Source organism: Sinohyriopsis cumingii, chromosome 5 (genome assembly GCF_028554795.1).
Source record: "Sinohyriopsis cumingii isolate HCF-2022 chromosome 5, ASM2855479v2, whole genome shotgun sequence".
Taxonomy (NCBI): Eukaryota; Metazoa; Mollusca; class Bivalvia; order Unionida; family Unionidae; genus Sinohyriopsis; species Sinohyriopsis cumingii.
In genome coordinates, this window is record NC_142965.1 from 25,938,482 (window position 1) to 25,959,228 (window position 20,747).

Below are 20,747 nucleotides of genomic sequence, written 5' to 3' on the forward strand. Positions count from 1 at the left end.
ACATTCAGCGCATGAATGAAAATGAATTACATTTGCAGACATCAGAGAACTGGAAAGAATATCACATATTGCACTAGTATTTGGCTGCTACTCTTAAAAATCTTGAAAAATATTATTTTATATTTGGTAAAAAGAACAAACCTTTGGTTGGTAGTGTTTGTTTAGTACTAAAAAGTACGTGAAACACATATTCTCGTTAGTACAGCATATTCGGTCTTTTCTCGTAAGTACGGCATATTCTCGTAAGTACAGCACATTATTATAAATACGGCGTGAATGTAATTGAGCAAGAATCGCCAATATTCGAATTGAACTTGATCAATATAAAATTCAATAATAATAATAATAATAATAATAATGATAAAAATAAGAATAAAATCCTCAACCGTGTACTAGATTAAGAGAAAAATAATTTATTAAATATCATAAAAATAATGTGTCATTGAAAGAATACAACTTTTCAAAAAATCATCGTAAGACAATGCTATTTAGATCATTTAAATCACGACTATATACTTGGTCTCAATACAGTAGCACCTTATTCGCAGCAGTACCATTCAGTGGTTATTTTTTCTCTTGTATATTTCTCAATGGAAATGTGCATTTATTCTTATTATTTAATTTATGTGCAGTCCAACCAGCCTAACAGTCCTGCTGCTGGTCAGTCCAACGATATTGACCATACTTAAGTAACACCCCCCTCCCCATAAAAAAACAACAACAACAAAATCACCGCTTCCTTATATATTAAGCAGGTGTCCCCATTCGATGAACTACTTCTTGATCCGGCTAAATGTGTGTGTGTTTGTGTGTGTGTGTGTGTGTCTGATTTGGCTTTTTAACGTAGCTTTAACAATTGTTTTCAGTCATATCGCTACGACGTCTGCAGTGTTACAGTTTATAGTGATGTCTAGCACTGGGGCATCATGCTGCATACATGTAGCATGATGTCTTACCCAGTCGCATTATCCTAATACCAAACAGTCCAATCATACCACTGACTCTTAATGCTGAGCGCCTAGCGAGGCAGCTGTTAGTACCATTTTTATAAGTCTTTGGTATGATTAGGCCCGGGGTTCGAACCCGCGACCTCCTGCATTCGATGCGGATGATCTAACCACTAGGCCATCAGAGCAGTATAAAGGCAAACGTGAAGCACTGACCATCTCATAAATGTTATGGTCACCAGAAGCCGACAATTGCTGTAACCCTTTCTACCTGACACTAGTGCTGCTGCAGAATTAGTATATCAAGTTCGCATTAAAATAAAAAAGCATATCATCCAAATCTGAATTAAGCCAGTTTAAGTAAATTGCAAGTATATAAATTAAAGATAAATATGATTTAATGAAAAAATTAAAATAGAACGACTTGTGATAGCTACTCGATGTCGTAAGTACCAGAGAGAGAGAGAGAGAGAGAGACTGTATCATTCAGTAAGTTCTGTTTCACGTAAGCAATGTCCTTTTGTTCACCCTGAGTAGTAGTATTGTTTGATCATATGCTCTGAATTTAATGAACCACAAGCGACTCCAGCATGGATCTACATTCTTGTTTTATGTATTGTCCAAAACCTGGCAGCAATGATGAAGCAATCTGCACTTTCAAGTTTCCTTGCCATCATGGCAATCAAAAACAAAAGCCTTAGACTGAATTGTTCTGGTCCATCTTTGCTGTTTTCCGTTTTTTGTTTATGTATTGCGTCCTACTTTTTCCTAATATCGATATATCGTTGTGTTTGGTTACATGACACTCCGTCCTCTATAACACAATTATTTACGTTCAGTGTTGAATAAGAAACAACCCGTGAAAATGTGCTCTTCCAGTATCATGTATTACTTAACGGTGTTCATATTTTATTTATTAAATGAACGAATTGTAAGATATTCAATAAAATGTTGAAATAATTTGTTGTTTCAGCTGTGTTATTTCTATAACATTACGTAATGATCAATATGCTTGTTTTCAAGTGTTTAATGACAAGCGTATTAACCGAGTATTCAAAAGTATTTAACCCTCGTTATGTGGCATATCATACTGGGGAATCCTACGCCACGTGACCTTGTATTTCAATAATCGGTTCATAACCTGTACTTATTCTGCACCGTTTTCTGACGTCGCAAGTCCCAAGGATACAACCTAAGTGTGACTAGATCTGAACTAAGTGCCCCACTGAATTGTGCGACAGGACCGGATTCAACAGCGTGCGGTCAGATGAACGCAATTTTTTTATTAGAAGCACAGGAAAATAAGGTTATAATTCTTCAAGTTGAACTACAATATGTATGGGAATGTTTGAGTGACAAATGGAGATTCGAGATGCTTTCATCTAGGCGGAGTAGTTGCACGCAGAACAAACTCGGGATACAGCAAACTGAAAACACAGTGCAAAACTAGCGTAAGCTGGCCTTATCACTTTCGGTGCCTACAGGTCTCATTGTCAAAAGCAAACACAAACGAAACATATACAAAACAACAATTAACGCATAAAAGGACCATGAAATACATTCTATTATTGTTTTGTGCGCAGGTTATGTCTTGATCGATTGATCAGATTGTAAGGAATAATCCAGATGAAAGGAAACTATTTAACGCCAACCCTCACACTGTTGCACTATCTAGGATGATCATAGAGTTATCCTTTTCCAAAATATGTCCCAGCTTTGTTATTGTCGTACTAAATTTGTAAGTAAACGTATATGTGCAGCATTTCGACAACAAAAACATCAATAATAATAACAATAATAATAATAATAATAATAATAATAATAATAATAATAATAATAAATTCGTGAGGATGTCCATTTTGTTTCTTTGGCTGAGAGTGAGTTGAGGTTGTGGGTATTTCCAGTTAAAGTCGAATTTGTGGAGAATTCCAGTTAAAATTGAGGTTGTGTGAAATTTCAGTTAAACTAATATTGTTGAAAGTTTTAGAAGGGGATGATAAATATCCTGCAATCAGGCTTCTCTATAATGTTGTGATAATCCAGTCAGATCTGCTGAAGTTCGTTTTTTAGGTTTCTCTCCAATCTCTTGGCGGGGGGTGGGGTGGGGGCACAGAAAAGTCTTTTTTATTCTTTGTAATCTCTGGTTTAGCCCGAAAAATTTCTGCCACTTTCCGACCTTTGTCATTGCATTTCTTCATGATATGTTGAAACAGTTCTTTTGGCTATAGGGGATATTTGTATACGGTTTAAGCATGACACTTGGTACGGAAGATGAGATATATGCATTGGTTACATGATTGAGGGTAAATGTCTTTTATTTTGATAGAGTTTGTTCTCGATATTTTGTGTTGATGTGTCCAGAAATACGTTGCTGGTGATATATATATATATGCTAATTTAAAGTTGATTATTAATATCAATCTCTACAAGTGCAGTGTGTAATACAATTTTATTTTTCCCACCGTATGTCCTGTTGTAGATCATCTGATTGACAGATAAACCGTATGTCCTGTTGTAGAGCATACGATTGACATATACACCGTATGTTCTGTTGTAGAGCATACGATTGACAGATCCACCGTATGTTCTGTTGTAGAGCATACGATTGACAGAGGCACCGTATGTCCTGTTGTAGAGCATGTGATTGACAGATCCACCGTATGTCCTGTTGTAGAGCATACGATTGACAGATCAAGCCGTACGTCCTGTTGTAGAGCATGTGATTGACAGATCCACCGTATGTTCTGTTGTAGAGCATACGATTGACAGATCAAGCCGTATGTCCTGTTGTAGAGCATGTGATTGACAGATCCACCGTATGTCCTGTTGTAGAGCATGTGATTGACAGATCCACCGTATGACCTGTTGTAGAGCATCTGATTGACTGATATACCATATGTCCTTTTGTAGAGCATCTGCTTGACAGATACACAGTATGTCCTGTTGTAAAGCATCTGATTGAAATGGATACGGTGTATCAGTCAAAGTCGGTTAAACTTTGATGGTCAAGATCTGCTTAGAGTTTGTCCAATAAACTACCCCTAAAAATAATGGGTATTTTACGACAGTCACCGATAATAATCGAGTGCCTTTTCACAATTGAAGCATATTGATAATATGTCATCTTATGTAGATGCATGTTCCTAATAAAGGTCTTTTATAACTGAAACGTGTATTGAAATGTCATAAAATTAAACCTGAATACGTTTCGTGAACGATGACCGGATTTTATAGGATGACAAATAATGTTTCGAGTGTAAATGAAACATTTCACCATCATCTTAATAAATAGGTAGCTAGAGAACATGATTACATTGTATTATTCAATGGTCTGAATTAATAATTCTAGTCCAATCTAATATACAAGGGTAACGGTTGGGACTTGAATTAACCTTCTAGTCACATGGAATATATAACAGTAATGGCTGGGACTAGTATTAAACATTCTAGTTCCATGGAATATACAACAGTAATAGCTGGGACTAGAAATAAACAATCTAGCCCCATGTAATATACAACAGTGATTGCTGGAACAAGAATTAAACATTCTTGTCCCATGAAATATACAACAGTAATTAAGCATTCTAGTCTCAGTGAAATATAAAACAGTCACCGCTGGGACTAGAATTATTCATTATAGTCCCATGTAATATACCACAGTAACGGCATGTTATGTACAATGTTAACACCATCTTCCACAGCATCTCTGACATTACGGAACAGATCGATAGTCAAACCTTATAAATGATTTAAAACTGCATCAGGCGCCGTTTGGTTAAAATGCACCAGTGATGTTATCAAATTGTAAAAATTATTAATGATGTGTGCGTGATAATAGCTTTTGAGAGAATGGGCAAATAATCGACGCACGTCCTATTTAAGACGTATTTAGAAAAGGACACTTCAGTATAGCTATCCATTGATGAGACAATATCACGAATGGATCTCAAAATCCCTGACCCCACCGTTCACACCCGACTAAACTTTACTTTAATATTCTACCCACGCTGAAGGTTTGCGTGTCGCTCAGGCTTAAATGTGTGTGTGTGTGTGTGTGTGTGTGTGTGTGTGTGTGTGGTAAGAGAGAGAGAGAGAGAGGCTCACAGTCTAAAGGGTCATTATGATTCAAACTGAGACAGGGAGAATTCAAATTATCAGTTAGATGCATGAGGTGTTTTCTTTGGACCTTACACTGAATATGAGCATGGTATGGTGTTTGGAGTTTTCCATGTAGAGAGTAGCCACCTATTAAGTGACACAATCCCAAAACGTCAAAATCGAATGGAGCGCAATAAATGGACACATAACGAAACAGAGTTGTGACAAAACTGGACGTAGGACAAAAAAAAAAAAAAAAAAAAAAAAAAAAATAAAAAAATGCGAATCACTACGTCAAGGAATTGTGCAAAGAAAAGGTCTACAGATAAATAATTATAATCACTACTGTTACGAGTCTATACTCTTAAAATAAGTAACGTACAAGAGTGAAAAGCACCAAGTTTTGTAAAATTCAAGAAATAATCTGTTTCCCTAGAATTCAGAGTGAAAATGTAAAAGAAGAACTTACGGTATTACGAATTAAATCCTAAAATAATCCAGGGATTATAGCCAAAGTTCTAATAATTTAATGTCCTGATTAAAATTTAGTAGAAGGCCAAATTAAATCCAAAACTGAAGGTGATGATGTGTCTGTTAAAGCTCGTGAAGGGTTAATGTACCAACAGTCTTTTGTTGAATCACAGTAATATAATTCCAGGTTTGAATTCACTATAAATTTTAGTGACTGTCTCTATCCAAAAATTTTATCAGAGCACTTGGTGCATTTGCAGAGAAAATAATCACTTGAATTCAATAATTTTAAGAAAATAGATTTCAGCCCGAAATTATCCTGGACACAACACATAACAACTTGGTTGTGCTAGAACTTAAGGCACGAATGAATTTTCCCTTGAGTGACAACATTATACAGTCTTCTACTTGACCTGAGGTTACAATTAGCATTTTCTATACAACAAAAAGACAATTACCTAATGGAAAATAACCTTCTAGAATGATCCTGATATTTACAAAATGAAACTGTTAGTTATTACTAGAAACCTATGGCTAAAATTAAAATATTGAACCTGGTACACCATGTAATTTCCAATAATGACGACCTGGACACAAGTAAACATTTACTTCTATTAATAATGATCCTGATATTAAGCCCACACACATAGAGAATATTTTAGATATGTATTAGTTACTTACAGTCTGTGTGTGTGTGTGTGTGATTTGGATTTTTAACGTAGCTTTACCATTTGTTTCAGTCATATCGCTACGATGTCTGCAGTGAAGCAGTTTAGAGTGATGTCTAGCACTGGGGCATCATGCTGCAGACATGTAGCATGATGTCCAACCCAGTCGCATTATCCTGACACCAGGCAGACCAGTCCTAACACTGAGCTCTTAATACTAATCGCCAAGCGAGGCAGCTGTTAGTACCATTTTTATAAGTTTTTTGTTTGACTCGGCCGGGGTTTGAACCTGCGACCTACCGCTTCCGATGCTAACTACTAGGCCGCCGGGGGGGGGGCGGTCAGTTGTTTAGTTTAAAATATAAAAACAAATACGATGTTACATTACAATAGCATGTAATGAAATAATAAAAAAAATAACTATGTGAATTAAATATACATAACACTGCTTGAATGTATAATGCAAAGAAAGTGTTTAAACAGATTTAAACTCGTAGTTCATGAATCCAGTTATCACTACTAAAGTAAGATCCCTGTATAGGTCAAGGTTATGTAAATGGTGGCCGTGTACAGTCATGTGAACTAGCTTATGTGCACACATCGGCAGTGTAGAGCCACGTGAGCTACATTTTGTGTACAAAGCAGTCGTGTTCATTATTTACGATATTTTTGTACACAGGTTTGTTCACTTCTTTCAATATTTTTTATTCGACTTCTTTCTTTCGTTCCAAGCTAAAACAACAACTCAGACTTTGTTTTTAAATGGTTAAAAAACTATACCAATACAAAATAAATAAATAAATAAATAAATAAATAAATAAATATCATTTTCTTGTTACAAATGTCGTTGGACAAATATACCAACATACATGTAGACAGTACTGTGAAAGGGCATCGTTGGGTACAATTAGAGATGGACGTGTAGATCTGTAAACAGTCCTATGAAAGGACATGGGAGGTATAATTAGAGATGGACTTGTAGGTAGGTCTGTAGACAGTACTGTGAAAGGGCATCGGTGGGTATAATTAGAGATAAACTTGCAGGTCTGTAGACAGTTCTGTGAAAGTGCATCGGTGGTGTAACAGGATAGACCTGAATGGATGCTTGGATCAAACGACAACACAACACAATGTGATGATAGATGGAAATTTATGAAATGAATTAACAAAAATATATATTCTACAAATACAGTGATTCTTTCACGCTCTAAACATACGTCTCATTCAATTACTTTATCCAAACATTCACAAATAGGAAAACAAAAAATGATTCATATATTCAAATGTATGACGGTAATATTCATAATCTCACGTAATGCAAGTGAGATTCAAATAATCTCATGAAACGAAAATAAGATTGAAATAATCTCATGCAATATAAATGACTCAAATTATTCTCCATTGAAACAACAATCAATTGAAACAAATATGACTCGGTCATTTGTACAACCGTATGATTCATAAATATTTGTAAAACTTGCATATGTGTCCACTAACAAACCACACAGTTCTCCCGAATTCTTGGGTTGGCTCACACTTGTATCGGTCGCACACACCCTTCATGGATCCACAATGCGCACACGTTTACAAATTATCGGTTTCGTCTTTGAATGGCCTTGATGGTTACATCATCTTCCATATCCATGTAGACACACAGACGGCCAAACAGACAGCCTGATATACCTGCACATACATACGTACAGACAGCAAACAGTTCTCCTGAATTGGTTGGCCTACTTGTATTGGCCACTCCCTCCCTTCATGGATCCACCATGCGCACAGACATACGTATAAACATGCGTACAGACAACTACAATAAAACCAAACTGGTCATAATAACAGGTACGGAATTAAAAATCTATAAATACATGCTATTAAATTAAACCCCTAATAGCAACTTGTAACAATTCAAAAGTTCACAACGTTTCAAATCAGCTTAGTAGTAAAGGCATCATTTCACGATATGACTTTAAAAACTGAATATGCTTCACATATCAAATAAAATACAAATGCAACACTTACCCCTATGACTGGAGAACAAAATTGGAGAAGGTTCCCTCCTTGAAGAGTTCCAAAAGACCAGTGTGTCAGTTAGAAAACAAACTTGCACTTAAATCTACAGGGGAGTGAGTATTGGTAAGGGTAAAATACCCGTGCATACCGTTCTTTTAGAGTCTCTCACCGCAAGCGATCTACGACGAGATAATGCTAGTTCAGTTCAAAAACAATTATTCACCCTAGGTAATGTACGCATGTACGACGAAAATGATCAAATCGTTGTTGTTGTTGTTGTTGTGGGGTTTAACGCCATTTTTCAGCACAAGATAGGCTATACATGGCGGCCAGTATTAATGGTGGAAGGAAGAACCCGGGAAAAGCCCGGAAAGAACCACCGACCCACGAGAAGCTACTGGCATGCTTTCTCACATACCCACATTGGCCGAATCCGTGATCAAATCGTTCTAAAACGAAACCAAGTTATTTCTTGCCTTATTATGTGACAGGTGGGTATAATTAGAGATGGACTTGTAGGTCTCTAGATAGTACTGTGAAAGGGCATCTTTGGGTATAATTAGAGATGGACTTTGTAGGTCTGTAGTCCGTATTATGAAAGGGCAGTGGTGGATAAAATTAGAGATAGATTTGTAGGTCTACAGACCGTACTATGAAAGGACATGAGTGGATATAATTAGAGATGGATTTATAGGTCTGTAGACAGGACTATGAAAGGACATGGGTAGATATAATTAGAGATGGATTTGTAGGTATGTAGTCCGTACTATGAAAGGACCTGGGTATATATATATATATATATATATATATATATATATATATATATATATATATATATATATATATATATATATATATATATATATATATATATATATATATATATATATATATATATATATATATATATATATATATATATCATTAGTGATGGACTTTTAGGTCTGGAGACAGTATTATGTAGGGGCATGGGTGGGTATAATTAGATATAGATTTGTAGGTCTGCAGACAGTAACATGAAAGGACATTTGTGGATATAATTAGTGATGGATTTGTAGGTCTGTAGACAGTATTATGAAAAGGCGTGAGGGGATATAATTAGAGATGGATTTGTAGGTCTGTATACAGTACTATGAAAGGATATGAGTGGATATAATTAGAGATGGATTTGTAGGTCTGTATACAGTACTATGACAGGACATGTTTAGATATAATTAGAGATGGATTTGTCGGTTTGTAGTCCGTACTATGAAAGGACATGGGTATATATAATTAGAGATGGATTTTTAGATCTGCAGACAGTACAATGAAAGGGCATGGGTTGGTCTAATTAGTGATGGATTTGTAGGTCTGTATACAGTACTATAAAAGGACATGGGTGGGTATAATTAGAGATGGATTTATTGGTTTGTAGTCCGTACTATGAACGGACATGGGTATATATAAGAGATGGATTTTTAGATCTGCAGACAGTACTATGAAAGGACATGGGTAGGTATAGTCAGAGATGGATATTTAGGTCTGGAGACAGTACTATGAAAGGACATGGGAAGGTATAATTAGAGATGGATTTTTAGGTCTGCAGACAGTACTATGAAAGGGTAAGGGTGGGTATAATTAGAGATGGATTTTTAGGTCTATAGTCCGTACTATGGAAGGGCATGGGTAGGTATAATTAGAGATGGATTTGCAGGTCTGCAGATGGTACTATGAAATGACATGGATGGATATCGCCCTTGCCACAGCACTGAAACTACTCTTCTAAAAGTAGGTAATGACATTCTTTCTGCTTTGGATAGCGGAAAGATTACAGTCCTCACCCTCCTTGATTTGTCTGCAGCATTTGACACAATAGACCATGATATATTACTTCACCGTCTCCAGCATGCATTTGGCATTCATGATACATCCTTACTGTGGTTCAAGTCCTACTTGGTCAACAGGACACAGATTGTGTCTGCAAATGGAATACACTCCAGCCCAGTTGATCTACGTTGTGGTGTTCCACAGGGGTCTGTTCTTAGACCTGTTCTCTTCATTCTATACACTCAGCCGCTCTCAAGTGTCATAGATCATCATCCAGTGTCTGATGACACCCAAATATACAAATCTAGCCACCCAACTGAAGTTGATGCTACCATCCTAGGTGTAGAGAGGTGCTTTTCTGATGTGAAATCATGGATGACTCGTAACAAGCTGCAAACGAATGATGATAAAACTGAGGCCATTCTGATCACAACACAAAGATTTTCTCATTCACATCCTTTACCTCAAACAATAAATATCAGCAACACCGACATTAAATTCACACAATCAGTACGAAACCTAGGTGTTACTCTGGACAGGCAAATATCTTTCAGTTGATGCCACTAAAACACTTGTGTGTTCATTAGTACTTTCAAGACTGGACTAGTGTAACTCAATTCTATCTAGTTCCTCTCAATATCTACTCAAGAAACTTCAAAAAGTTCAAAACACAGCTGCTCGGATCATACTTAGAGTACCACGATCAGAGCACACCTCCCCGCTGCTCTGTACCCTACACTGGCTATGCATTCGATCCAGAATCAAACACAAAATTTGTTCTCTGTGCTACATTTCACTGACGGACTCTAGTCCAATATACCTATCCAACCGCAGCCATGTGTACACACCAGCAAGATACTTACGCTCCTCTTCTGACAATCGTATACTCATTATTCCCACTATGAAAATAAAGTCATATGGACAGCGTTCTTTTGCATACCAGGACCTAGCAACGTGGAATGAATTGCCCACTGAACTTAGACACCAAGACACAGTGATCCCATTAAAGAGTGCTCTCAAAACTCACTTATTTCGACTGCAAGAACAAACTTAAAGACCTAATAATGTTTCCTACCTTAAATATTCTCAGCATGTTTTTTATGTTTTCTAATTTTATGGTGTTTGTTTTTGTAATCATATTATTATATATGTTTTTTTTTATCTTATAGGTGTTGTCTGATGTTGTAAAGCGCTTAGAGCTTCTAAAGATTAGGCGCTATACAAAGTCCTCATTATTATTATTATTATATAATTAGAGATGGATTTGTAGGTCTGCAGACAGTACTATGAAAGGGCATGGGTGGGTATAATTAGAGATGGCTCTGTAGGTCTATTATGAACCACAACAAACTGTATCAGTATCTCTGTGTTGTACTGAAGAAGTTTGTTCTTGTACTCCCTCCTCCTCAGTTCAGCGGCGTAAATACCAGCAATATCCTTGTAGAGAATCGTCATTGTCGTGTTCTGTTCTCGTCTACGGACATAGTTATATACTGTTTTGTGCTATCAGTCCATGCCTCAATGCGAATTAATGTTTAACTGTGTGTGGTTTAACTCCATTTTTCATCACATGATATAATCTATAAATGGCGGCCTGTATATTTGGTGGAGAAAGACCCAGGGAAAAACTATCGACTCAAAGGAAGTTTATAGCTATCTTCCGCACATACCTCCGTTGGTCAAGCCGAGGCGAGTGTTTTAGACCACGCGGCCACCCGGTGCCCCTCTGTTCAGATCATTGATATATGGATACATTCTGTACAAATTAATTACGAATATACTAAAGTAAACGCTATGTTTATGGCATTTGTTTGTCTTCATTTCGTTATTTCCCTTTTCCATAATATAAAAATTTATAAAACATAAACGATATCATTATAAAAACAAAATATAATTAATAATTATTCACCGTAACATCATATCAATTATCGCGAATCTGAGTAAAGGTGTTAAAGTGACAACAGGAAAGATGTATTTTATATCGTGCAATTTAAAATTGAAAACAACAGAAAGAATCCAAATGAATAGAGCTTTCATTTACTAAATCTAGCCAATGTGTATGCTAGAGTCAAACTTTTGTGTTTATTTATTTATTTTGTTGATAAAAGGGATATTGGAATCAGTATAAATAGATGGACATTGGACTGAACAGAGTATATTTCTTGCATTATATACCACAAATTGTTTTTCCATTGATAAAATTTACAACACATTCTCTCTCTCTCTCTCTCTCTCTCTCTCTCTCTCTCTCTCTCTCTCTCTTAGACACAGTGTTTGTCAGATTTAGAGATTACACAGACAATGGACAGACTTTGCACCGTGGGAAGAGTAAACATGCATTGTTCTTTTTTGTTCAAACAAGTTAAAGTGTTTTAACCTCGTGACCAGTAGAAGTATTGAAAGGGAATTTGAGCAGACAATACTTGCCAGATCTAGACACACCTCTTCGCTCTATGTGCGATGGTTCATTATTACAAATGGTGAGGGCATGCGGGACTGGAAGTGTCGAGGAGGTGGTTACCTAACATCCCCACAGGAGTTACTGTTGAGAAATATGAATTTATTTAAAGAACAAAATGGTATCACAGTCGAAAAGTTTGATTCTAAGGGAATAGTGTACTATTGAAGGATGCAAACTATTTATGGACATGGTATACCACCATATATATATATGGCTATCGCGAGCCGTGGTGGCTGAGTGAGTGGATAACATGCCGGATTCACGACACGAACGGTGCAGGTTGGAATCATACCGTCGAATCAACCAGGATCACATACCATGCTGTGTTCCTAGGCATAACATCGCTCATCAAAACGACTTCTAGTGAGATCTTTGCCAAGTAAATCTCTGTACAAATAGTATCGTTCAACGAGACATCTTCCGTGGCTCCGTGATATCATCTTACAATCGTATCAGTCTGAGTCGTCTGTCAAGTTGTATCCTTGGGAATAGTCTCGCTCAAGCAGATCTCTCGCGTGGCTCCGTGAGATCTTCACTATCCGAAGGCCGGGAAAAAGTATATATAAATAGTCTCGTGAAGCCAGACATGTCGCGGCTCTGAAATTTCGCTACAGGTGGTTCTGGTAAAGATCTATGCAAATGATTGTAACGCTGAGATCGAGGCTAATAAAACATCTGATAAAATAGATTTTTACTTGGCAGGTTAGTAGTCAATGTTCTTGATAAAAGCCCAGATCACACAGGTTTTTGTATTTTTGTTTATGTCTTGGATCGACCGCATAATAGGTGTGCTATACAGACAATAGATGTGATTTAACTGTTTCCGATTCTTCTAGTCTTCCACATTGATGAGAATTCACATTGTAAGAAATTTGATGCTTCTGACATAGAAAACATACAAGCAGACTCGTTACAGCATACTTACCCCTCCCTACTCTAGGGATACAAAGGCTCCTCTGTTTCACTGGCTGAACTCTGACCTGGAAGTAAACAGCATATACATGTATGTGTGTTTATGTAAATAGCTACTTCCAATACTTAACTTAGACTTAGTTGAAACTGCTGATGATATTAGAGACAAAATATATATTTATTAAACTGTTCGCAGAATATCAATAGATATTCGAGTTTTTTTTTTAAAATAATAAAATGAATAAAATCTTGGGATTTTCTTTCAATTAGTTTTCGTGTCTGTATATCAATATATGTATGTAATAGATGTCAATATTATCTTTAACACTATTCTGACCCCAGTATATTGTTTATAATATACCCCTATTCCCACGGTCATCAAATATGATTAATGAATTAATATAATCCACGTAGGAGATGGGATACATTTAAGACATTCCCATATTATTCTTACCTGTCCTTGTTCAGGACAAATGTTCTAAATTTATCGTGAGAATGACGAAAATTCAACTACCTGATTTTAATTCTTCAAGTCTTCAGTGATTCAGATAAACCCACGGATAGATAAAAATCAGTGAAATGACCAATGCCTATTGCTAATTTTAGATATCCATCGACCACCTGCGCTATTAAGTCAACAAAAGAGGTATTATACACATTTTAATCAAATTTTACCCTACATTACTGTATAAAGCATTTATCGTTCCATAAATCTGAGAACCTGTAAAGGAGGTATAATTTAATAAACTGTGGACTGCAAGTTACCCTACTCTTGAATAATTTACAGATACACTGCTACTTAGATAAAAAACGTGAACAAAGTTTGCTTGTCTTTTGTGTCAAGTATTTTTGGAAAGTTACTGCTTTCTTTTAATCTTATATGCGCATCTATTAAACTGTACTTCTAATTTTGTGTAGAATGACATACTACATTGATAGTTTAGATAGTCTGTGAGTTTAACGCCATTTTTCAGCATATGAAAGGCTATACATGGCGACCGATTTGCTTGTTGAAGAATAAACCCCGGAAAATCCCGGAAAGAACCACCGATTCATCTACCTGCATAACCCACATCGGCGGAGCCGAGACTCGAACCCACATAAGCAGAGTTGAGATGTCATTGACCTGTATAGTCTAGCGACTAAGACCGCTCAGTTAGCCGGGGTTCTCTCGAATATAAGAAAACTATGAAACACTGATATTAATGCCGTACCGTTATATTACATTTCAGTTTTTGCTATGGTCGTTATTGTTTGGGGTACTCCAACTTGTATTCATCTACCAGATCGTTATGCACCTTCACAATTACCTAAATATGTCTTAGAATTTAATTCTTGACCAAAAGTCTAGAGGAAAAGTACTTTAGATCCTATTAAAAGCTTGTTCCTTTGTACAGAGGTATACGTTACATTTCGCCGGCCTTTGCAGTTTTCCTGCAACAACACGATCAATTGAAAACAAAATGTAATCTACTCCCAATTTTGTATCCATACTCTACAACCTGGTCCTATTTTTCTTTGACACTGGTCAATATGCCTCATCAAAAGGGATAGTTGAAGACATACTTGTTAGTATACGGGTCAAAAGTCTACTTCCGGAAAGAGAAAACATTCTGTAGTCTCGGATCTTGTCCCATTTCACATGTCCAAACTCTGAACTGTTATAATTTACATTTTATACAAATTAAAAAAGAGCTTTGAGGAATGGATTTTCGTCGTGCTATCATGTGACACATGTACCTATTAGAAAGAAAATCAGAGAAATTGATTGGCTGGATATATGGAGTCAACGCTGTAATAGATATAAGGAGAATACCGAGTCAGTATAATAGTCGAATGAACGAATAACAGCTTCTGACTAGTTAGAAACAAACACATCAATAGGGCATGGGTAATTCCATGGAAACAAATCATTGATAGTAAATGGGTAATTCCATGGAAACAAACACATCGACAGGGCATGGATAATTCCATGGATATAAATACATCGATAGTACAAGGGTAATTCCATGGAAGCAAATACATATATAGGTTGTGTGTTATTACATGGAAACAATACATCGATAGTACATGGGTAACTACATGGAGAAAAATACATCGATAGGACATGGGTAATTATATGGAAACAAGTACATCGATAGGACAAGGTAATTACATGGAAACAAGCACATCGATAGGACATCGGTAGCTACACGGAGAAAAATACATCGATAGGACATGGGTAATTATATGGAAACAAGTACATCGATAGGACAAGGTAATTACATGGAAACAAATACATCGATAGGACATCGGTAGCTACACGGAGAAAAATACATTGATATGACACGGGTAATTACATGGAAACAAATATACCTTATGAATATTTAAAAGTATTTAGTTTTGAAGATTCAACAAAGATGAAGAAAAATTCCTGTACCGAAAAGAAACATCGTTTTGAATAAAAGAGAGATAATAATAATAATAATAATAATAATAATAATAATAATCTCCTAACATATCATGCAACCATTCATCTTAGGTTTCAAACATCACATATATACATTATGTACACACACACACACACACACACACACACACACACAAACAAACACACCCCTATATTACACCACAAAGATATTGCAATTTACACAATTAACAGTGACAAAAAAAGACTATTACAGTCAGGTTGTAATGTTTCTGTTGCAATTGAGTTATTTTAGATATGTTTTATTTAGTGCAATTTTTATTCTTGTAATTTAGATGTGTTTTCATTTAATATAGTTCCTAAGTAAGAGTCGCAATACCTTTACATGGCAAAAGTGCATTACAATTTTTCTTCTTGTTTTCTAAGTTAGCGAATTTAGTATTCAGCAACATACAAGTACAGTATTCAGTAACATTGTACAAGTAAAGTATTCAGTGACATTGTACAAGTACAGTATCCAGTAACATTATACAAGTACAGTATTCAGTAACATTGTACAAGTACAGTATTCAGTAACATTGTACAAGTACAGCATTCAGTAACATTGTACAAGTACAGTATTCAGTAACATTGTACAAGTACAGTATTCAGTAACATTGTACAAGTACAGTATTCAGTAACATCGTACAAGTACAGCATTCAGTAACATTGTACAAGTACAGCATTCAGTAACATTGTATAAGTACAGTATTCAGTAACATCGTACAAGTACAGTATTCAGTAACATTGTACAAGTACAGTATTCAGTAACATCGTACAAGTAAAGTATTCAGTAACATCGTACAAGTACAGTATTCAGTAGCATTGTACAAGTAAAGTATTCAGTAACATTGTACAAGTAAAGTATTCAGTAACATTGCACATGTACAGGCAGAAAGAGATCTTTCATCTGCAAGCTCTCTTCTGTTGCGTGATCGGTCGATAATTAAATTGCCACTACAGCAAATTATTATGTTATGACGTCTGTAATTTTGAAGGACAGGTGTTGTGAACTACGAAGTTAAACGCAAGCTAAAATTCCCAGGCAGGCGACCATATTTGGAAAACGAAGTAAGTATATTGCAGTCGGTAAATTTTCGTATATCTCCGGAAAACCGACCGTATACTTTTTTCTTAAAGCTAAAGCATAGGTTAAGTTCATTACTCTAGGTGATGACCTTTTTTGGAAGCGAGTTATGACTCTCCGCTTTCCAGGATCATATTTAAGCAACGCGTAAGCCGTGCGGGATTTTCCGTTGGACTTCATGAATACAACTATATTCTATATTTTAAAGATTATTTTTTGGTTAGCAATGCAAATATTTTAATCTTTAGAAATATTAGGTTACACTTATATTGGAGAAAAGTGGATCAATGTCTCTTTCGAAGCTTTGAAACAGTTTTGCAATTTTTGAAATTCTTTAATATGAATTTATAAATATGGCGTGCATTGGATCGTTTCAACCTTATTAAAAAATTTATATATATTTGTAATCACAGAATTGTCCAGTGAAAGAAGAGGTCGTTACCAACTTTATGCTTAAGAATAATTAGTTTCGAAATAAAATATTCTAAACGTTACAGAGCATAGTATTTTGGTATTTTAGGTCAAACATTCAGCATTTTTAAAATACAAAATGATTTTGGTATTAGTCTGAAATATTGCATTTCTAAGCATTTTGGTTATCGTTGATTTACAGTTTACAGCCACGAATACAATTATAAAAGTTAGATAAAAATCATGTACCAGGAGTTAAAAAGATACATAAACACAACAATCTAAAAAGTAACAATTTATGTACATGTATTTCTATGTTCGGAATGTGATTTTCTATATCAAGTATTCTATAATTTCAATACAATAGTTTTTCATTGGATTACGTTATTTGATTATGATTCTCAACGTTAGTCCATGAAATATAAATATGAGGTATACATTTTTGTCTTTCATCATAAAAATAAGAACATGACAGACGATAGTGATATTTATCAATTATTTATTGAGACTCATAGAACATACAATATCTTTCGTTATAGGAAACATTAGCATCTTACAGATTCAACAGACAGTACATTTTATGCAGTTCTAAATTTAATCAAGCCTTTAGACAGATATCTTTGGTAATGAAAAATAGACCTTTTCTAAAACGAGTTGTAAGTGACCTGTAATTTAGACCTGTAGATGACGTATTGATATTTACGGTATTTTTTTCTTCTATGATCCATTTATTGTCACTGTAATTATCACAAAAGTGTCTGTATAAGAGAGAATACATATGATAAGACATTTTTTTTTCTCTTCATAACCACAAGCTAATCTAGCACAATAATTTATCATTAATAATTAAGGGGAACCGTTCAAGTTCACCGTATATCATATATGGACGGGCACATTTTTGGCATGCATTATACAAGGAAAGAAAGGTGAGTTTTTTTTTCTCAACAATATGATGTTACAAATCCTAAAGTTTCACAAGCGTATGATAGAATAGGTACATTGATCTGATCGAACAGTTTCATCTGACAATCAATAGGTACATTGATCTGATTGAACAGTTTCATCTGACAGTCAATAGGTACATTGATCTGATCGAACAGTTTCATCGGACAATCAATAGGTACATTGATCTGATCGGCCGTTTCATCTGACAATCAATAGGTACATTGATCTGATCGAACTGTTTCATCGGACAATCAAAGGGTGCATATAAATTGTGTATACGCTTTTTCAGTAGCTGCATTCGCTATTAATGGTACATTTTAGGCCATTGGAGAACTTGTCATTCTTGCGAAAAATAAGTTAAAAAATTAATACTCATCTACGGCATCAATAATCACACAATTTCCATTATGAATAATACTCTTTCGTGACAATATTCTTGGTAATAGGCACGTAGCTACCTTCAACCAGGGACGTCATTTAGTGGGATGGGGAAGGGATGGGGGCATGACCCACCCCCACCCCCATTTGCATGTGCTGTAAAATCTAAAATTGCTGTTGCCTATATACGAAAATTAACAAGCCCGTTAAGTTTTGCCACCCTCCCCCATCAAGTTTTGCCCCCCACCTCCGAAAAAAGTTAAAATGACGTCCCTGCTTTCAACCATGAAATGATTGCAAACTGCTCCATGTGATCTGCAGCAAACGAAGCTATTTCATGAAAAATTTACTGGTATACGTATATGCATACATAGATATATTTACTGGTATACGTATGTGATTACGTAGATATATGTACAATGATGCACTCTGGTTTGAGGTCTAAGAGCCAATTGCTATGACATAAAATATAGTAAAAATGGGACATTAGTCAAAATCATGACGTCACTTCACCTGCTCATATATTTTGCCACTGCACAAATCAATAGACGGATAATCAAAGCAAACTGCTCTATCATTCACATTGGTCATAATGTTCGTACAAGTATTGGATTATTCAGCCAGTTGTAAAAAATTTAATGAGTAGTTTAGTTCTCTTCTTGAGAAATAAAAAAATTGCTTGTGTTTGCTTTCCTTTTAAACTACTTTGATCTTTTTCCATCAACGCTTAGAAAAACTGTATGTAAATGTAGTACCTAAAGTTGAAGAATCTATACATTTAAATTGCATATTCTCAATAATATTTTCTTCGACAGAGATTATCTATTTTTCAATGAAATCGAAACTCAATTATTAGTACAGGTGGGTCTATTATAATTCTAACTTTAGAATTTTGCCTGTGCCTTTATCACTGATATTTTGATAATTTTCTATTCATTGAAAAGTGTTTTGTGTCTAGTTTTACTTATCTGATATTTGTATGTGATTAAAGGTATCTCCGGTCATTTTGAGAAATTATCGTATCCTTGCAGTTTCAATAAATCACGCAAATCACGTATGTACTTTAAATAAACGACTATTATACAGATGGGATACGTTTCTGTCAGTACGTATTATGCGGTGAGAAGGAAACTAACAATGACACCGACGTAAAAGACAATAAAAAAATTCACACGAATTGACTTACAGCCAGTATAAATAAAGACAAATATCAACAGATTGTCTTTCTTTTCCTTAACTGTTGTATTATCTATTGACAACATAAATTCCTAACTTTATTGAGAACAAGGAAATGCACCAGGAGATTTTTGTCAGAAATTGCTGAAATATCTGGTACTCTTAGGGGGATGGGGCGGTGTGTAGGGAGATGATTTTTTTTTTTCTCAAATGAAATTATCGCAGTTTCTTTATCCGGGTATATGGTTTTTGTACAAATATTTATACTATTATCAGGCTGTATATGGTTTTTGTACGAATATTTATACTATTGTCAGGCTGTATATGGTTTTTGTACGAATATTTATACTATTGTCAGGCTGTATATGGTTTTTGTACGAATATTTATACTATTGTCAGGCAAAAGTTTCGTCAACACAGTATGCTTTTTTTATCTTTTACTGTTTGAGACAAGGGATGGAGACACGAATATATGCTGCATTCACGATACCATATTTAGGAGAATCGATTTGAATGGCAGTTAGCGTATGAAGTTTGTATTTAAATACCATGGTTCGCATTTAATACATAGCTATGTGTGGGTTACAATAAGATAGGACAGGTTGTTAATCGATGCTCCTATTTGCAAATAAGAAAATGAACGTGAAAAGTTTACAAAAAAATCGAGTTAGCAAAGGTTTTATTTCAATGGGAAAAGTTCTGTCGGGTAGGGCACTCCGGACCTACTTGTTTTTATTATCCTGTGGTTTTGCAAGATAAATATAGATTATTTCCCTCCAATTTACCTATATTTACACAAATGAATGCGAGAAAATCGTCACACGTGTGATCCATAGTCTGATTTGTGCGATCTTATCTCTGATTGGGAAAGATAAGTGTTTCGTCGCAGTAGGAGTGTATAAATTTTGCAGATTTTGCTTTGACAAGG